Consider the following 15,883-nt stretch of genomic DNA (forward strand, 5'->3'; position numbering starts at 1 on the left):
TTTACTTATTATTTTTCCTTTCTTTTTCCTTTTTCTATGATCTTTCTTCCAGGTCTCTTTTTATATCCACTCTTCTACCTCTCTTTTCAAGTACGTAAATCTTATGTATCTCCCCCACCCATACTTTTTCTTTTTTTTAATTCTATAGTTTTTCTCATAGTCTTGTCATGAAGACAATAAATAATATTTCCAGATTTTACCACAATTTCCAATCGCCATGTTTGTCTCAGTCAATGCGCATGCGTATCTTCCATTACAGTCTTCATCTTGGTTTTCACTTTCCTTTCTAACCTTGTCACCGGGTTTTTGCTCGGATATCTCATTTGCATAAATATTTATGAATAATTTAATCATTCGCATGATACAATCGATCGGCCACGTTTGTCTGACATTCTGGCGTTTCTTCTTCGTTTTTATCTGAATATTCTGCGGCGAACTATTTTCGTTCAACCAAAATATTCAACTCGTTTTCTTTTTATCTTAAACCCGTTCCAGACAATGATAACATTTAGTAACTTAAGTTGGCTCTCGAGTTACCCCCTTCCGCTCCGGGGGGGCACTAGAACAATATTGATTTTTCCCAGTCAATCCACAAAGATAAGGGTTTTCACAGATAGTGACGTCCTGGCATCTAACCATTAAGATCGATCAAAATAAAATATCGCTAAGGTTTATTAAACGAATGATTAAATTTGAAAGGTCATATATTTCATATTAGGGTGACAGACCCCTCCGAAATAAAAACTGTTTTGAATATAAATAATGATGATATAAAAGACATAGTCAAAAGATTCGGTTACCAATTATCATGTTTATCTCAACCATTTAAGTCGAGGGATTGATTTAACGATAAAACCACAAGTCAGAAATGGTTGATGACCGTCGGAGCAGACTGGTCTTTGCGTGATACGCACCTTGGTGGTTAAGCGTTTTTTTTTTTTGGCAGTTAATTGATAAGTTTTGTTTCCAAACTTTTGATTTTCACATGGAACGCGTGTCTCCATCAAGTGCTCAAAAAATGTAATAGGAATATTAAGGGAGTAAAGATAAGTACTCAAGTTTGTCTTTGTATCAGAGCCAGGGTCTGCGAGTTCTTTGTTTACTACTTTAAAGCTCATTATATATCAGAATGTTTGGCATACGTTCATACCTCACTCCGATGCCGTGGTCAGACCATGTAAACTCTGATTGTCTTAGGAATATTTCGATACGCCCAATTTTATATTTTTATAGAAGTTCATAATTTGATAGTTTATCGCCAAGTGTGTAGTCACATACAGAAAGAAGGCGTCGTTTATAAAATACGGCAAGAAGATTGTTTCAGATACAAATAAAAGCGTCTAAAGAACAACAGCTTTATAAACTTGAATATTGATGTCTTATCTGATGTTTCTATCATTTCAAAGGTGATAGCTAAGTTTACCAAAGGCATCATATGCCTTGACTGACCGGTTGACAATTTCATCATCAAGCAGTACATCTGTGTTCCTTACATTTCGCCAAATATGCGAACGATTTGAGATACTTTGACCTTTTGCCAGTCACTGTTATGGGGACGGTTAAAAAATGGTGATCATGAGGAGTTTGCTTGACACCTTTGACCTGTATAAGTGTAGGAGGAGATTGATGCACATCTTCAGTTTCTTTTATGTCGATTGTAAGTCCCAAACCCTCACAAGACTTTGTGAAACGATTCATCAGTTTCTGAGAGTTTTTTTTCCAGAGACGTTGCAACGAAGGCAGTATTATCTGCAAGTGATCACGAATGATACTCGATCGAAACCTGGGTTTAGCTTTGAATCGTTAATGGTTGAAGTGACTACCACTTGTGCGAAATTGGAATTCAACTCCAGTGTTTAAATCACAAATAGCTATTGGGGCATCACAGTGAATAATAGTGCAAAAATAACCGGAATTATGACGCAACCCGGTTTTGTGTTTTTGAAAATATCAAACGGTTCAGAGCATTTTCCATCAGACACCACAACATCATTCATACCCTCATCAAACGATACAATTACACCAAAATATTGTCTAGAATACTTAGTTTTTTTAACATTTTCCAAATTGCGTGTCTATAGACAGTATCGACGGCTTTTGTTAAATCAACAAATACCGTATGTCGTTCCTTTTTTTTTCTTTTGCTTTTTCCGCAACCTGACGAAGGGAGAAAACGTGTCGATTACTCCCCATCTTGCTCGAAACCCACATCACTATATGTCATCAACCAAGTTCTGATTGATTCTATTAAGAGTAAGCTGTGCTAAAATTGTTCTGGAAATAATAGAAATACCTCTATAATTATTGTAAACCTTCTTACTGCCATTGTTTTTGAAAATGGTTAACGCTCCAACGAACTACAAGCCCTTGTACCCTCTCGACGTAAATACCCTCGACAAACCCGACAAGCAGTAAAGTTCCATCCATACACAATAGAGATCGCTAGATGTAAGAAAACCTTCTACTCTAATAGTTTCTTCCCCAGAACTGCTAGACTTTGGAATTCCCTTCCGGGTTCCTGCTTTTCGAATTGTACTGACATACAGAAGTTCAAGTCTAATGCGAACAAACATCTTGCTGCTCAACTCCCTACATAGTATCGCTGCAACTTATGTTCCTGATAGTAGCCTCCTACAACAAATGGGCAGTGCACCTTGTTTGGAGTGAAAATGGAATAAAAATATGTTTCATGAAAGGATCTTTAGGATCTTATACCGCGTTTTCATGTCTCCAAGTGATTATAAACAGATCTACAAGCTTCTTAATTAGTTTTATAGGACCATACTTAAACATTTCGGATGGAATCCCGTCTTTACCTGGGGTTTTGCCAAATAATATTTACTTGATGACATTTTTTATTTCTATGAAAGATGGGAGATAAGATACCTGATGTATTTCTGGTTGCTGTTGAATTACAACTATAGCCGCTGTATCATCTGTCTCATAATTGTAGTTAATGACAGATTCAAAACATTGCTTCCAGCGTAACAAGATTTATTTATTGTCAGTATGGAGTCTTTCACCGCCAGCTGACAGCACCGGAGAGTTATCACTTTCCCTTGTCCCATATACTTTTTTCAAAACCTTTCTCGTTCACTGCCTTTTGAGATCAGCCGCTCGATCCGACTAGCAAATTTCTTTCTGTAAGTAAAATGAGGAATAAACAATAGGAAAGGGACGAGCTGGCCCAGAATCTCTGGAAGAGATAGACTCCTCAGCCCCCAAAAAAGTTGCTCCAAAACAATTTAGTTTCAAGCTGAACAATTCGATAGAATCACTGTATGTTAGATACGAAAAGTCTCAGTTCTCAGTAAGAAAGACAGTTTCCGATAAAGACAACAACCCCTCAGAGCCCAGGCTTCCGTAAAAAAGACGAAGAAGGAAAACCCACTCCTCACAGGTTCGCTAGTTCGTTACAGAAACAATCGCCTACAAAATAAACAACCAGCCAATGTTCTCCCCAGAATGTGCTGCTGCTATCGCGCATAGAAATCACTTTTTCCATAGCTACCAACGTAATAGATGCACTGAGACTAAAGCTGCTTTCAGGACTGCCAGCAACCACTGTAAAAGAGTAATAAAAAATGCAAGAGAGCTATATGCCCAGTCTGTTAAATCCAAGGTAGCTGATCAGCGGCTTGGTTCCCACCAGTTTTGGCAAATAACCAATAGGATCCTGACCAGAAGTGTGCGTTCTATCCCAACCATTATCAATGGACCAGAGGTCATCTTGTCAGCACCAGACAAGGCCAAACTATTTGCAAAGAACTTTGCAGCTAATTCTACCCTATGCGACGAAGGCCATAAACTCCCCATATTTCCTCCTATAACACATAACACGCTAGGTAATATACAAATATCCGTGCATGAGGTCGCCAAGCTAATCAAGAACCTAGATTCCAGTAAAGCCACTGGCCCTGACGGCATCCCAATTATAGTGTTTAAAAAGCTTCAACCAGAACTTGCTCCCATACTTACGAAACTGTTTAAGCGCTGCCTTAAGGAGAAGTGCTTTCTGACTCCCTGGAAGACCTCATCAGTTTGCCCTGTATTTAAGAATTCAGGTGATAAGTAATCTCCCTCTCAGTACAGACTAATAAGTCTCCAGTGTGTTATGAGTAAGTTGCTGGAATCCATATTAAATAGAGAAATAGTCAACCACCTCAGCAGAAACAACCTTCTTAGTGACACACAATATGGTTTCCGCTCTGCAAGATCTACCGCAGATGTGCTGACGGTTATATCTCACAGGATTAGTGAATCTCTTGACAAAAGCGTCCTTTCTAGGGCAATTGCTCTTGACATATCAAAGGCCTTCGACAAGGTATGGCATAAAGGCCTACTTCACAAGATCTCCAGCTACGGTATAACTGGAAATATTGTCTCTATCATTAAATCATTTCTCTCCGATAGGCTCATAAGAGTAGTGGTCGATGGACAAATATCAGAGGCCTGCAGTTTTAATGCTGGAGTCCCTCAGGGGTCAATCCTGGGCCCAACTCTCTTCCTGATCTACATCATGCCCTCCATAAACACATACTTAAATCATTCGTTGACATCTATGCTGATGACACGACCATCTACGGCAACACGTCAAAGGCTGTAAATGACAAAGTTCTCTCTGATTATCGCTCCTCTTATCCCGAGCGCGTGGTTCAGTGGGGGAAGACGTGGCTGGTTACCTTTAATGCATCCAAAACCAAACTCCTATCCTTACATCATAAACGCTCCGATCCCCATCTGGCATCAATTGGGATGGATGGCTCTCGTCTGGGAGAGGCCCCGTGTTTTGACACGCTTCTGGGTTTGACTTTTACTCCTGATCTGAAATGGAGCACGTACATCAAGTCTGTTGCCAAGGTCGCTGGAAAGATGGTGGGATCCTTCTACCGCTCCAGAAGATATCTCACTACTGATACAATTCTCTATCTATATAAAAGCAAAGTACGTCCAAGGATGGAATACTGCTGCCATATCTGGGCAGGAGCTGCTAAGAACAGCCTATCCTGCCTTGACAGAGTACAAAATAGACTTCGTGGCTTAGTGGGGGATGCCCTTTTCTCTATCCTGCAACCTCTCTCCCACAGAAGAAACGTTGCGAGCCTATCCTTGTTTTATCGTTATTTCCATGGCAGGTACTCGTCTGAACTCCAATCTCTGGTCCCCCCTCGCCAATCTTTCACGAAAAACACCCGTCTAGCTGAATCCACTGTGAAAAATTTCCCTCACTCTTTATCTGTGCCTAAACCGAAACGTGGATTCCATGAACAAAGCTTCTTTCTTAGAACTGCACGCCTGTGGAACTCTGTTCCGTCTGCCTGCTTCCCACCTGACTACAACTTGGATGTCTTCAAGTCCAACGTAAACAAATTCTTAATGAACCGCCCCCTTAATTAAACACTTCATCAAATCTCCACACTAACCTAATGTACTTGCAATAACCCTTATCCCTGAGTGGCTTCCGGGCCTTGATAAGTGGTGACCACTGTGTAAAAAAAAAAATTCTACTGATCTTCGCACTCAATAACAACACCGCCTCGTAGTTCTCTACACACTATCTGCCAAGTGGTTTCCCGCCGTCACTTTCATGCCGGCGAACGTCAACCAATTTGCACACGGCCAAGTTCATCTCTCGCTAATCCTCCCAGCTACGAGATCACATTTCCCATAAGACCGACTCGCCGTAATGACGGTGTTTCATCCTTCGGATCAATTACTGCCTTGCACGCCAAACACAAACGAACCCTTTTATGTCGAGAGCTAAGGTTAGTCTCACTTTCTTGTTCACACTTCTACATTTTTTTTTATAGAATTGATGTTTGATAGATGATTTCGTTATTCATCCGTATCTAAGTGCATCGTGCATTTGACTGATTCACACTTTTCACTTCTTCATTGTTTTCATCGAACCAATCTTAATATTTATGTATAGGAAATACGAGTACTCCAAACGATGGTGCATAGGCGACATCCCTGATACTCTCCCACGAACCTTCAAAATCGTCCGTTATCTCAACTGAATCGAAAGAATACTCTTGATTATTCCTGAACACTTCCTGTTTCTCAGTGTTTTTCAAACCTTTTGGGATTGTTGACATTCTGAACTTTCTCCTTGCCAGACGAAAGGAAGCGATGACCAGAAAGAAAGCAAATGCTATGGAAAAAAAGCGCAAACAAAAATCATGTGACTGAGATGTTCGTTGTCTGACCCACGAAAAATGTAACCAATCATGTGCCAATCCTTGGACCAAAGAAGTCTTACGCTGGTTTTTCTGCCTAAAAAAGTGTTAGTGATGCTAAGGCTAAATTCATTGCAGATTGACAGAAGACGAAAATCATTTGAATTCATTCGGTCGACATCGTAATATCCCCATACTCGTTCCCAGGCGTTATGGTCAGCGTCAACTCGTGCATTGAAATCACTCACGAGGATAAGCTTGTCCTTATGATTGACCTTTGTTATAAAATCATGAAGGCAATCATAAAACGCATCATTTTCTTGCTCTGAAGTAGGCATGGTTGGAGCATAACAGTTTACAAATAAAGCACGAGTGCCGTTCTGGAGATGCAGTGCAAATGTTATGATACAGTCTTAAATGATTTTTTGTAGCGATGACAAGAATGTTGTAATAACTTATATAATGGCAAATTCAACAGGTGATTGATGATTGAGCACCTCTTGTTAGGGAGCTGGATTTCACAACATTAAAAACCGACCTTCTGTTTACCGCCCTTAGAGAGCACAACTATATAGGGATTCATGCCTTTTGAATCAATTAGCTGCTAGAACAGCTTTATAAAAATTAGAGATTAATGTTTTTTTATTAGAGGCAAAGGGTAGTATCTGTTCTGGTATTAGACTTCATTTCTGTCTTGTACTAATAAAGATGATATCCTTTCAGACTGAGAACCATATTGTTGCAATAAATTAAAAGAGTATGCATCAATAAATTTGGACGAATCTATTTCTAAATGTGTGATAGGAACTGATCAATCAGATGCTAAAACAGGTTTATAAAATGATTGAATCTTATTGACATCTTTAATATCTTTCGTGTCAAAACGAAAAGTATATCGCGTTTCTGCTGATGGTGACTGATTTTTTTCTTTGTCTGCGAAAGTTTCTCTAACCGGATTTCTGCTGCCGTTCTTGTTTGCTGCAAACTACATTTTGCTATTTAAAGAATGTCTCTACACTCAAGATTCATGCGCATAAAAACAAATCTACAAACTCGCCCCCTTATCTATCTATCTATCTATCTATCTATCTATCTATCTATCTATCTATCTATCTATCTATCTATCTATCTACGTATACCTCTATCTATCCATCTTTCATATATCTATCTATATGTCTATCTAACTATATACCAATCTTCAATCCACTATCTATCTATCTATCTATCTATCTATCTATCTATCTATCTCTCTCTCTCTCTCTCTCTATATATATATATATATATATATACATATATATATATATACATACATATATTTACATAGTTTTTTTGTTGTTGAATTTTTAAACGATATTGAGGTTAGCGTCTTCATCTTGAAGATAGGATTTTTTTTTAGAAATTCCCCATTTTTCTATTTTGGACGTAAACAAATAATATTTTAATTTATTTATTTATGATGAAAGTAAAAATAAATTAGATAAACCCACCCCATAATTTATTATATTATACCTGTTCACACTTAAACACTTATCACAATATTCTGTGGATTTATATGAAAAAAAAACCTTGTTAAACTTTGTGACATATTTCCATTCTATGGAGGTCAGGCGCGAACGAACACCCCATAATTTTATTATACCATATTTCTTCAAACTGAAACATAATTATCAAAGTATACTCACGCGGTAGATATGAAAAGTCTTTATTAAAGTTTGTGCCTATTCCCATTCTATGGAGACCAGGCGCGAACGCAGACCCCATAATTTTATTATACCATATCTATTTAAGTTAAAACATACTTATCAAAGTATTATTATGTACATCTAAATTAAAAACACTTGTAAACGTTTTCGTTGATTTTTAAAAGTTTTATTTCCATACTGTGTGGACCAAGCGCGAACGAAGACCCCACAATTTTAATGAACCACCGTTCTGCAAGATCAAACATACCCATTCCTGTGTCTCGATACATCTTCTATCATTATATGTAATCAATTTTTTTTTTTTTTTTAAATAGTCAACCATATAGACGTGGCAACACACACACACACATACACACATACATATACATATACACACACATAGTTCAGCTTTATATTATATATATATATGCATAAATATCTATATAAACTATCTATCTATCTCTTTTCTCTCTCTCTCTCTCTCTCTCTCTCTCTCTCTCTCTCTCTCTCTATATATATATATATATATATATATATATATATATATAACGTAGACCTCTATCTATCAATCTATTTGTATATCCCCCTTACTTGCTCTTTGCACAACTTTCTTTCGTTCTTTGATTCGTTCATATTATTTCCGCTTTGCATGTTTAATATTGTTTCTTCCTTCTTTTCATCCAAATTTTCCACATTTACTTTTTCTTTTCTCTCATTTTTTTTATTTTGTTTTATTCTTTTTAAGTTCCAGTTAGCCAACAAACAGGGCGACGCCGACACAGACGCCGACACAGACGCCGACACCGACGCCAACGCCGACGCCGACCCAGGAAGCCAACAATGCTAAAACGACTGCAAAAGAAATGCAACGTTTTTCTTTGTTGCTGCTGCAAGGGGGCACCCCATCCCCTAAAAAAGGGGGGGGGGAAATTCTCTTGTTTCCTGCGAAGATTTTCTGCCACAACCCCTTTCCGCTGACACCACGTCGTGAGTCGGCTCCCCTCGGCGGACAGCCAGTGAGACCTGACATTTACGCACACGTCTACAGGCAAGACTGATTGAAAATCGATCTGTGTGCCGCCGAATCGTTTGCCGACGCAATAGAAATGGCGACGGGAGGTGGCGCCACCTATCCACGTTTCTGTTTAGTCTTTTCTTTCTTTTTTTTTCTTTTCTCTTAATTCTGATTTTGTTTTTTTGAAAATACTTTTATTAGCTTGCTGTGCGACAGTTTTTATTTCAGTTTAATAAACAGAAAATAAAAATGGAAATAAAAAAAGAATCTTAATTTAAGACAAACTTGAACAATGGTTTTTATTGTTTTAGAATGAGATACTTTGTCGATATCAATACATTTCGCCTCTCTCACTATATATATATATATATATATATATATATATATATATATATATACACACTTCGACTATTATATAAAAAGAACTTTGTCTGTGTGTGTGTATCTGTGTGCATGTGAGCTCGTTCCCTATGGATTCCGTTATAGCTGGGTCTATTTTTATGAAATTTCAGGCAAATGTCCTTTATGTACCTGGCAGTGTTCTTAGATAGATTTTGTATTCGAATGTCTTCGATAACTATCGATAATCGAAAAGAGAAAGAAGAAACAGGCAATTTTGACCAAAGTTAACACCTTACACAGCCTAATATCACAAGTGCATTTAAAGTACATTTTTATTACCACACAAACAGAAAGGCCTAACACATAAAATCAATAATAGGTTCTTTGCTATGACAGTGGCGCGTTCGAAATGAATGCTTCTGTTAAAAGCACAATTGAACCATTATTCTAGATTTTTGTATTTTAAACTTTAATTCAAGCCATTATACATAAAAAATAATTTCATAAAATCAACAGTACGTTCTCTACAGTGAAATGTAAACTAAGTAACTGTCAGGAGACATGTGAAGGTTCCTCCCGGTCCAACGATGACAATAAAAAAATGTGAAAAACTCGTTGATCATCATTCAATCCTGGGCAACGTCGGGTATTCCTGCTAGCATATATAGCATCAAGGAGAGTCTGGTAAGCGTTTATGTTCCTGTTGACAGTCCCTTGCGTATGATCGCAAACAGTGGAGGGCACTGATATACAAGAGCGCAGAACACATTGAAGCAGCCAAGAGAGACTTAGCGAAGCTCAAGTGAGCATGTACGAAATCGCCAAACTTTGCCGCCCAATCATGGAGATCTTTTGATCTGTGATAAATGTGACCGGACTCTGTTGTCCAAGGCAGGTCTTGTAAATCACGCGAAAGTGCCCGATTAAACGAGTTCCGTTACTGTTAGTTTCATCCAAACCAATGACCGTCTTCTTGAGGGTGTACAAGTAGCTGGCAGAACTGAAAAGTTATCTTTGGGCACATGGACGCTCAGTAACTGAGGGAGTGGCACTTGTCTGACAAGACGTGGCAATCATATATATATATATATATATATATATATATATATATATATATATATATATATACACGTATAAAGTTGAGTTTTTCTTGCTCTGAAATTGATATTAAATATAGATATAGTTTTAGTCGCGTGCAAGCGTCACACTGTCAGTCGGTCGATCGATCGATCGGTCGGTCGGTCGGTCGGACTGTCCGTAACACTTTTGTGCTTGGCCTTTTTGGTTAAGATCAAAGGTCTGTTGTTAATAGATGCTGTTCTTAGCTTTTCTTAGCCTTTTGGCCAAGATCAAATGTAGTATTTGTTCCGGCAGATACTGCAAGCAAAGACCATATGTGGGGGTAACTCTACATATAAGACCTTGGTTAATGTAGGGGCAACCCTTCATACCAATAGTCACTATCCAGCTCCCCTACTCCCCGGGGAGTTGGTCCCTATTTCCCTTTCCCTCCTCATATTAAAAATCGGCCTTGTGCCTAATTGTCTCGGTGGGGGAGCAAATAAATACTGCTTTTCTTGGCCTTTTGGCCAAGATCAAAGTGTACTATCTGTTCCGACAGATACTGCAAGCAAAGACCATATGTTGGGGAAACTCCACCCATAAGACCTTGGTCAATGTATGGGCAACCCTTCATACCAATTGTCACCATCCAGCTCCCCTACTCCCCTTCACTCTCCACATTAAAAAAACGGCATTTTGCCCAACTTGCTCAGTGGGGAAGCAAATAAATACAACCCCCACATATAAGACCTTGGTCAATGTAGGGGCACCCCTTAATACAAATTGTCACTATCCAGCTCCCATTTCCCATCCATCGGGAGCTGGTCCCCTTTTCCCTGGCCTCTCTCTCTCTCTCTCTCTCTCTCTCCACATTAAAAAACGGCCTTGTGCCTAATTTGCTCAGTGGGGAAGCAAATAAATACCAACCACACATATAAGACCTTGGTCAATGTAGGGGCAACCCTTCATACCAATTGTCACTATCCAGCTCCCCTACTCCCCGGGGACTTGGTCCCCATTTCCCCTTCCCTCCTCACATTAAAAATCGGCCTTGTGCCTAATTTGCTCGGCGGGGGAGCAAATAATTACCGCTTTTCTTGGCCTTTTGGCCAAGATCAAAGTGTAGTATCTGTTCTTACTACATGCTGTACTTATTGTGATATAAAGTGGGGGATCACTTTTCTGTATTAATTTAATGTAAAACAATCACCATATTTACAACCAGTCAGTCTCAAAGCCATTCAAGCCATTCTCTAGATCATTCAATTTGTTTTTGAAGGATTCCAGTAATTTTTTAAGCATTCAAATCATTCTTAAGGTCATTCAATTCATTCTTAAGTTCATTAAAGTCATTCTAAGCCATTTACTTTTTATTTATTTAAGTCATTTCAGCCCAATTTTCAGTCATTTTAGTTTATCTTTAAGAATTTCATGTCAATCCTACATTCACGCATTCATTCTGTACACAAGAGCACGCGACTAATCGCTATCAGCCTTGTTCTATTTAGCAATTATTTCTTCTTAATATACTCAGTCGTGAATATGCGACCGACTACATGAAATTTAACTAATTTGCCTATTCCTTTAACAAACGAGCGTTAACAAATTACTTATGTTTTTATAGCTTCATATTAGATGTATGTTTTTTCCACTATTACGCTGCATTCTATTTATGACTAGTTTCTACATTCTGCATAATTACATATATAGAATTTAAGATAAAAATGTTCTAGCACAAGGATCGACTTTGCTTTCTCACTTTCCCCTACCACACTAACGCCCCCACCGTCAGCAGTACCAATGAACTTTGCTTGCACCTCAACTACTATTTTAATAAATCTTCCCATAATTCATTATCGAGCTTTATACACATTCCTTAATACACATTCCTTAATACACATTCCTTAATACATATCACGGACACATCGAGAAGAAAAAAATGCTTGAACCATACATTCATACGTTCGATGTATATACAAAAAAGATAATACGAAAAATTGAAACAAATTAAAAATGTATTACTAAAAAGAAGCGTCCGGTTATTTAAAATATATATATATATATATATATATATATATATATATATATATATATATATATATATATATATATATTGACTTTGTCGGTATGTTTCTTTATCAAACTCCTCTCTGAATATTTGGCCTATAGAGTAAAAATTTGATTTATAAAGTATTAGAACTTGTAGCACACTTTCGATTTGTTTTTTAGTCGGCAAAATTCGTATCCATCCGTCGGTAGCTCAGACGGTACCGACGTTGGAGCGATAAATAATGACTGTAGCTGGAGCGCTAAATGTTCTGGTTTTGATTATAGGGGATTATAACCAAGTCATATATTTTATAACTTTTGAAATCCTTACTGTATATTGGATAGTAATATATTGTAGGATTAGATCTCTAATAGTTAATAATAAAGTAAAATATTAAATTTATGCGTATTTTATGACCGGTTAACATAGGGCGGCTTGCTAATGTATATATATATATATATATATATATATATATATATATATATATATATATATATATATATACTAGCAAAAGTACCCGTAGTTGACTGGGTTCAAAAACAGCCTACAGAAAATGGACTCTGATTTATGAAAGTATGATAGGTTATGAAAAGGAAGGGTTGTAAAGAGATAGCTTCGAATTTGGGGGTATCAAAAGCAAAGCAAAATATGATGAAAGTAAAAATAAATTAGATAAACCCCATAATTTAGTATACCATATCTGTTCACACTGAAACACTTATCACAATATTCTGTGGATCTATATTAAAAAACCTTGTTAAACTTTGTGACATATTTCCATTCTATGGAGGTCAGGCGCGAACGAACACCTCAAATTTTATTATATTATATTTCTTCAAACTGAAACATAATTATCAAAGTATACTTACGCAGATAGATATGAACAGTCTTTATTAAAGTTTGTGCCTATTTCCATTCTATGGAGGCCAGGCGCGAACGCAGACCCCACAATTTTATCATACCATCCCTATTTAAGTTAAAACATACTTATCAAAGTATTATTATATACATCTAAATCAAAAACACTTGTAAACGTTTTTTTTAATTTTAAAATTTTTTATTTCCATACTTTGTTGACCAGGCGCGAACGCAGACCCCACAATTTTAATGAATCATCATTATTTCAGATCAAGCATACCCATTCCTGTGTCCTGATACATCTTCTATCATTATATGTGATCAGTTTGCTATAATAATCAAACATATAGGAGCCTATTCGTGACCAGACCCACACAGACGTTCGGTTTTATATATATATATATATATATATATATATATATATATATATATATATATATATATATATATATATATATATATATATATATCGATTAAGCTACACTGAATATTCTGCGTGTCACTCTCTCTAAGATTCTTCAGGATTATGCGCGAATTTTGTGGTTGTCTGTCGTTTTTATATACGCACCTTCTACTGAGATTATACTCAGCCAATCAGCTTTCTAGTACCCACGCGCCCTTCCTATCAGCCAATAGACATGAACTTATAGGACAAAGGCCCATTTGACCCCTGGTTTACCTGATTCCTTGTGTGTGCTCTATTTAGCCTGGATATCTAGTGTCTTGACCTGTTTTAAATCTAGGTTACTTTTTTAATGTTAGTTTTATATATACATATATATACATATATATATATACATATATATACACACATACATATATATGTATGATAGTTTTTGTATATGCATGTTTATTTTATTTTTTATTTGCTTATTTTCTATTGTTTTTGTTAGTTTTAAAGTTATTTTTTTATCTCTATCCTAGAGTAATTTTTATCCTATGAACACAGTTATTCGCTATTTCTCTCATACAGTGTAATAGATGTTGGGGTTCTTTAAAGTACAGGATAGCAATTTTTTCATGAAGGCATAATCTACATGGGTCGTCTAGGTCTCTACAGGTGTTTGCTTGTCTTACTATTTTCCATCCGACTACCGGCAAACTGCTGCTTTCCTTGAGTTCCAAGTATTTATTTGCTAGCGTTGTTTTTATACGGTGTTTTTTTTGTTGTTGAATGTACTTTTATGGTCATAATATTGAGTTTTGAAATCTAAGGAAGTCATTCCTACGTAATATTTCTTGTTATTCGGCTTTTCTTTCGCAAATATTGTGGCCTGGTAAACTATGCTTTTGGTTAGACATTTATTTTGAAGTGGGCAAAGTGTGCAATCTAGAAATTTCTTGCCAAGTTTTGTTTTTAACATTTGATTGTATGGGGCTGTATACCAGATTATGTTTCTTTTTCTTCTATTTATAATTGTATTATAGTTATTGGTGTTTTTGTTGCTTATATTTGATATCAATAATTTTGTTATCCACTATTTTTTTGGGCTGTTTCATAGATATTGCTTGACCTGTTAAATGCATTTTCATCGCCTAAGTTATTGCTGAGTCTACTTACGATCGAGTTAGGAATCTGTTTATAGTTCATGGTGGGTGATTGGACTTAGGGTTTACGTATATTTGAGTAGCGTTATATTTTAAGTAGGGTTCATATGTGTTTTTTTTCTAAATTTAACGTGACGTCCAGGAAGTTTGTTATTTTTATGCTAGCTAATACGTCTACTTTTAAGCCTAATTTTTTCATTTCCTTGTGTATGATTTTCTTAAAGTTATCTCCCTTGACTTTGTTGGAGTGTTTTATTATAGCTAATCCGCCATCTCTATACAGGCCGATATTCGTAGTATCAAATATGCTTGCGAGAGTATATAGAATGAATAATCCCACAAGATCTGATGCCTCTGCAGAGTCCAAATTACCCATCGCCAAATCAAACGAATTTGTCATTTTAGTTTTTATCCATTGGTTATTGTTATTTATTAGAACTGATTTTCTACATTTTTAATACAATAAATTTATTTTATAAATTACTAACTATCTCTACCTACGTATTGAGCACTTTTGAAGTGAATACTTAAAGTTTACGCATCAATTTATACTTTTGTATATTAATTTTATGTGTGTAAATTAAGTAGTTATATATATATATATGTATATATATATATATATATATATATATATATATATATATATATATATATATATATATATATAGGTGAATAGACAGGGTCTAAATTAGTAAAGCCCCAGTAAAATATATTTAAAGGTGCTGTGCTCTGAGTATTGCAGTTATGATAAGCTCAATATGTATACTTACCTAGAGCTATATAAATAGAAAAGGGAGGAGGAAACATAACAAAATCATATTTATATGTACGATCGCTTCGGAAAAGATATCCTTTTATTCATTCAATATTTATAAAATAAATCCATCGAGAAATAATGATAAGATATCGTCTCCAGGAGAAAGATTTTAACAAACAAACAAGCAATGCTAATAGTCTTAGAGGAGAACAAAGTCACCAAAAGAGGATTGTAGTCCGGCTATTCGTGTTCCAGTGAAATCTAAAACAGTTGACATCAGGATCCGGCAACTTCAAGGCGTTTTTGTCAGTTTTCGTCAAAGAAGGACGTTCACTCATCTACGCAATAGAAAGTGCCAATGCAAAGGGAGAATTACAACGTTGTGTTGAC

The 15,883-nt window shown here is 36.4% G+C and overlaps 1 pseudogene; it reads left to right on the forward strand.

Annotated features, from left to right (window-relative positions):
* The first annotated feature begins 11,367 nt into the window (after positions 1–11,367).
* Positions 11,368–11,495, forward strand: LOC145261348 (U2 spliceosomal RNA; annotated as a pseudogene).
* The last annotated feature ends 4,388 nt before the right edge of the window (positions 11,496–15,883 follow it).

The sequence above is a fragment of the Euprymna scolopes genome, chromosome 37 (assembly GCF_053919585.1).
Source record: "Euprymna scolopes isolate OS-2025 chromosome 37, ASM5391958v1, whole genome shotgun sequence".
Taxonomy (NCBI): domain Eukaryota; kingdom Metazoa; phylum Mollusca; class Cephalopoda; order Sepiida; family Sepiolidae; genus Euprymna; species Euprymna scolopes.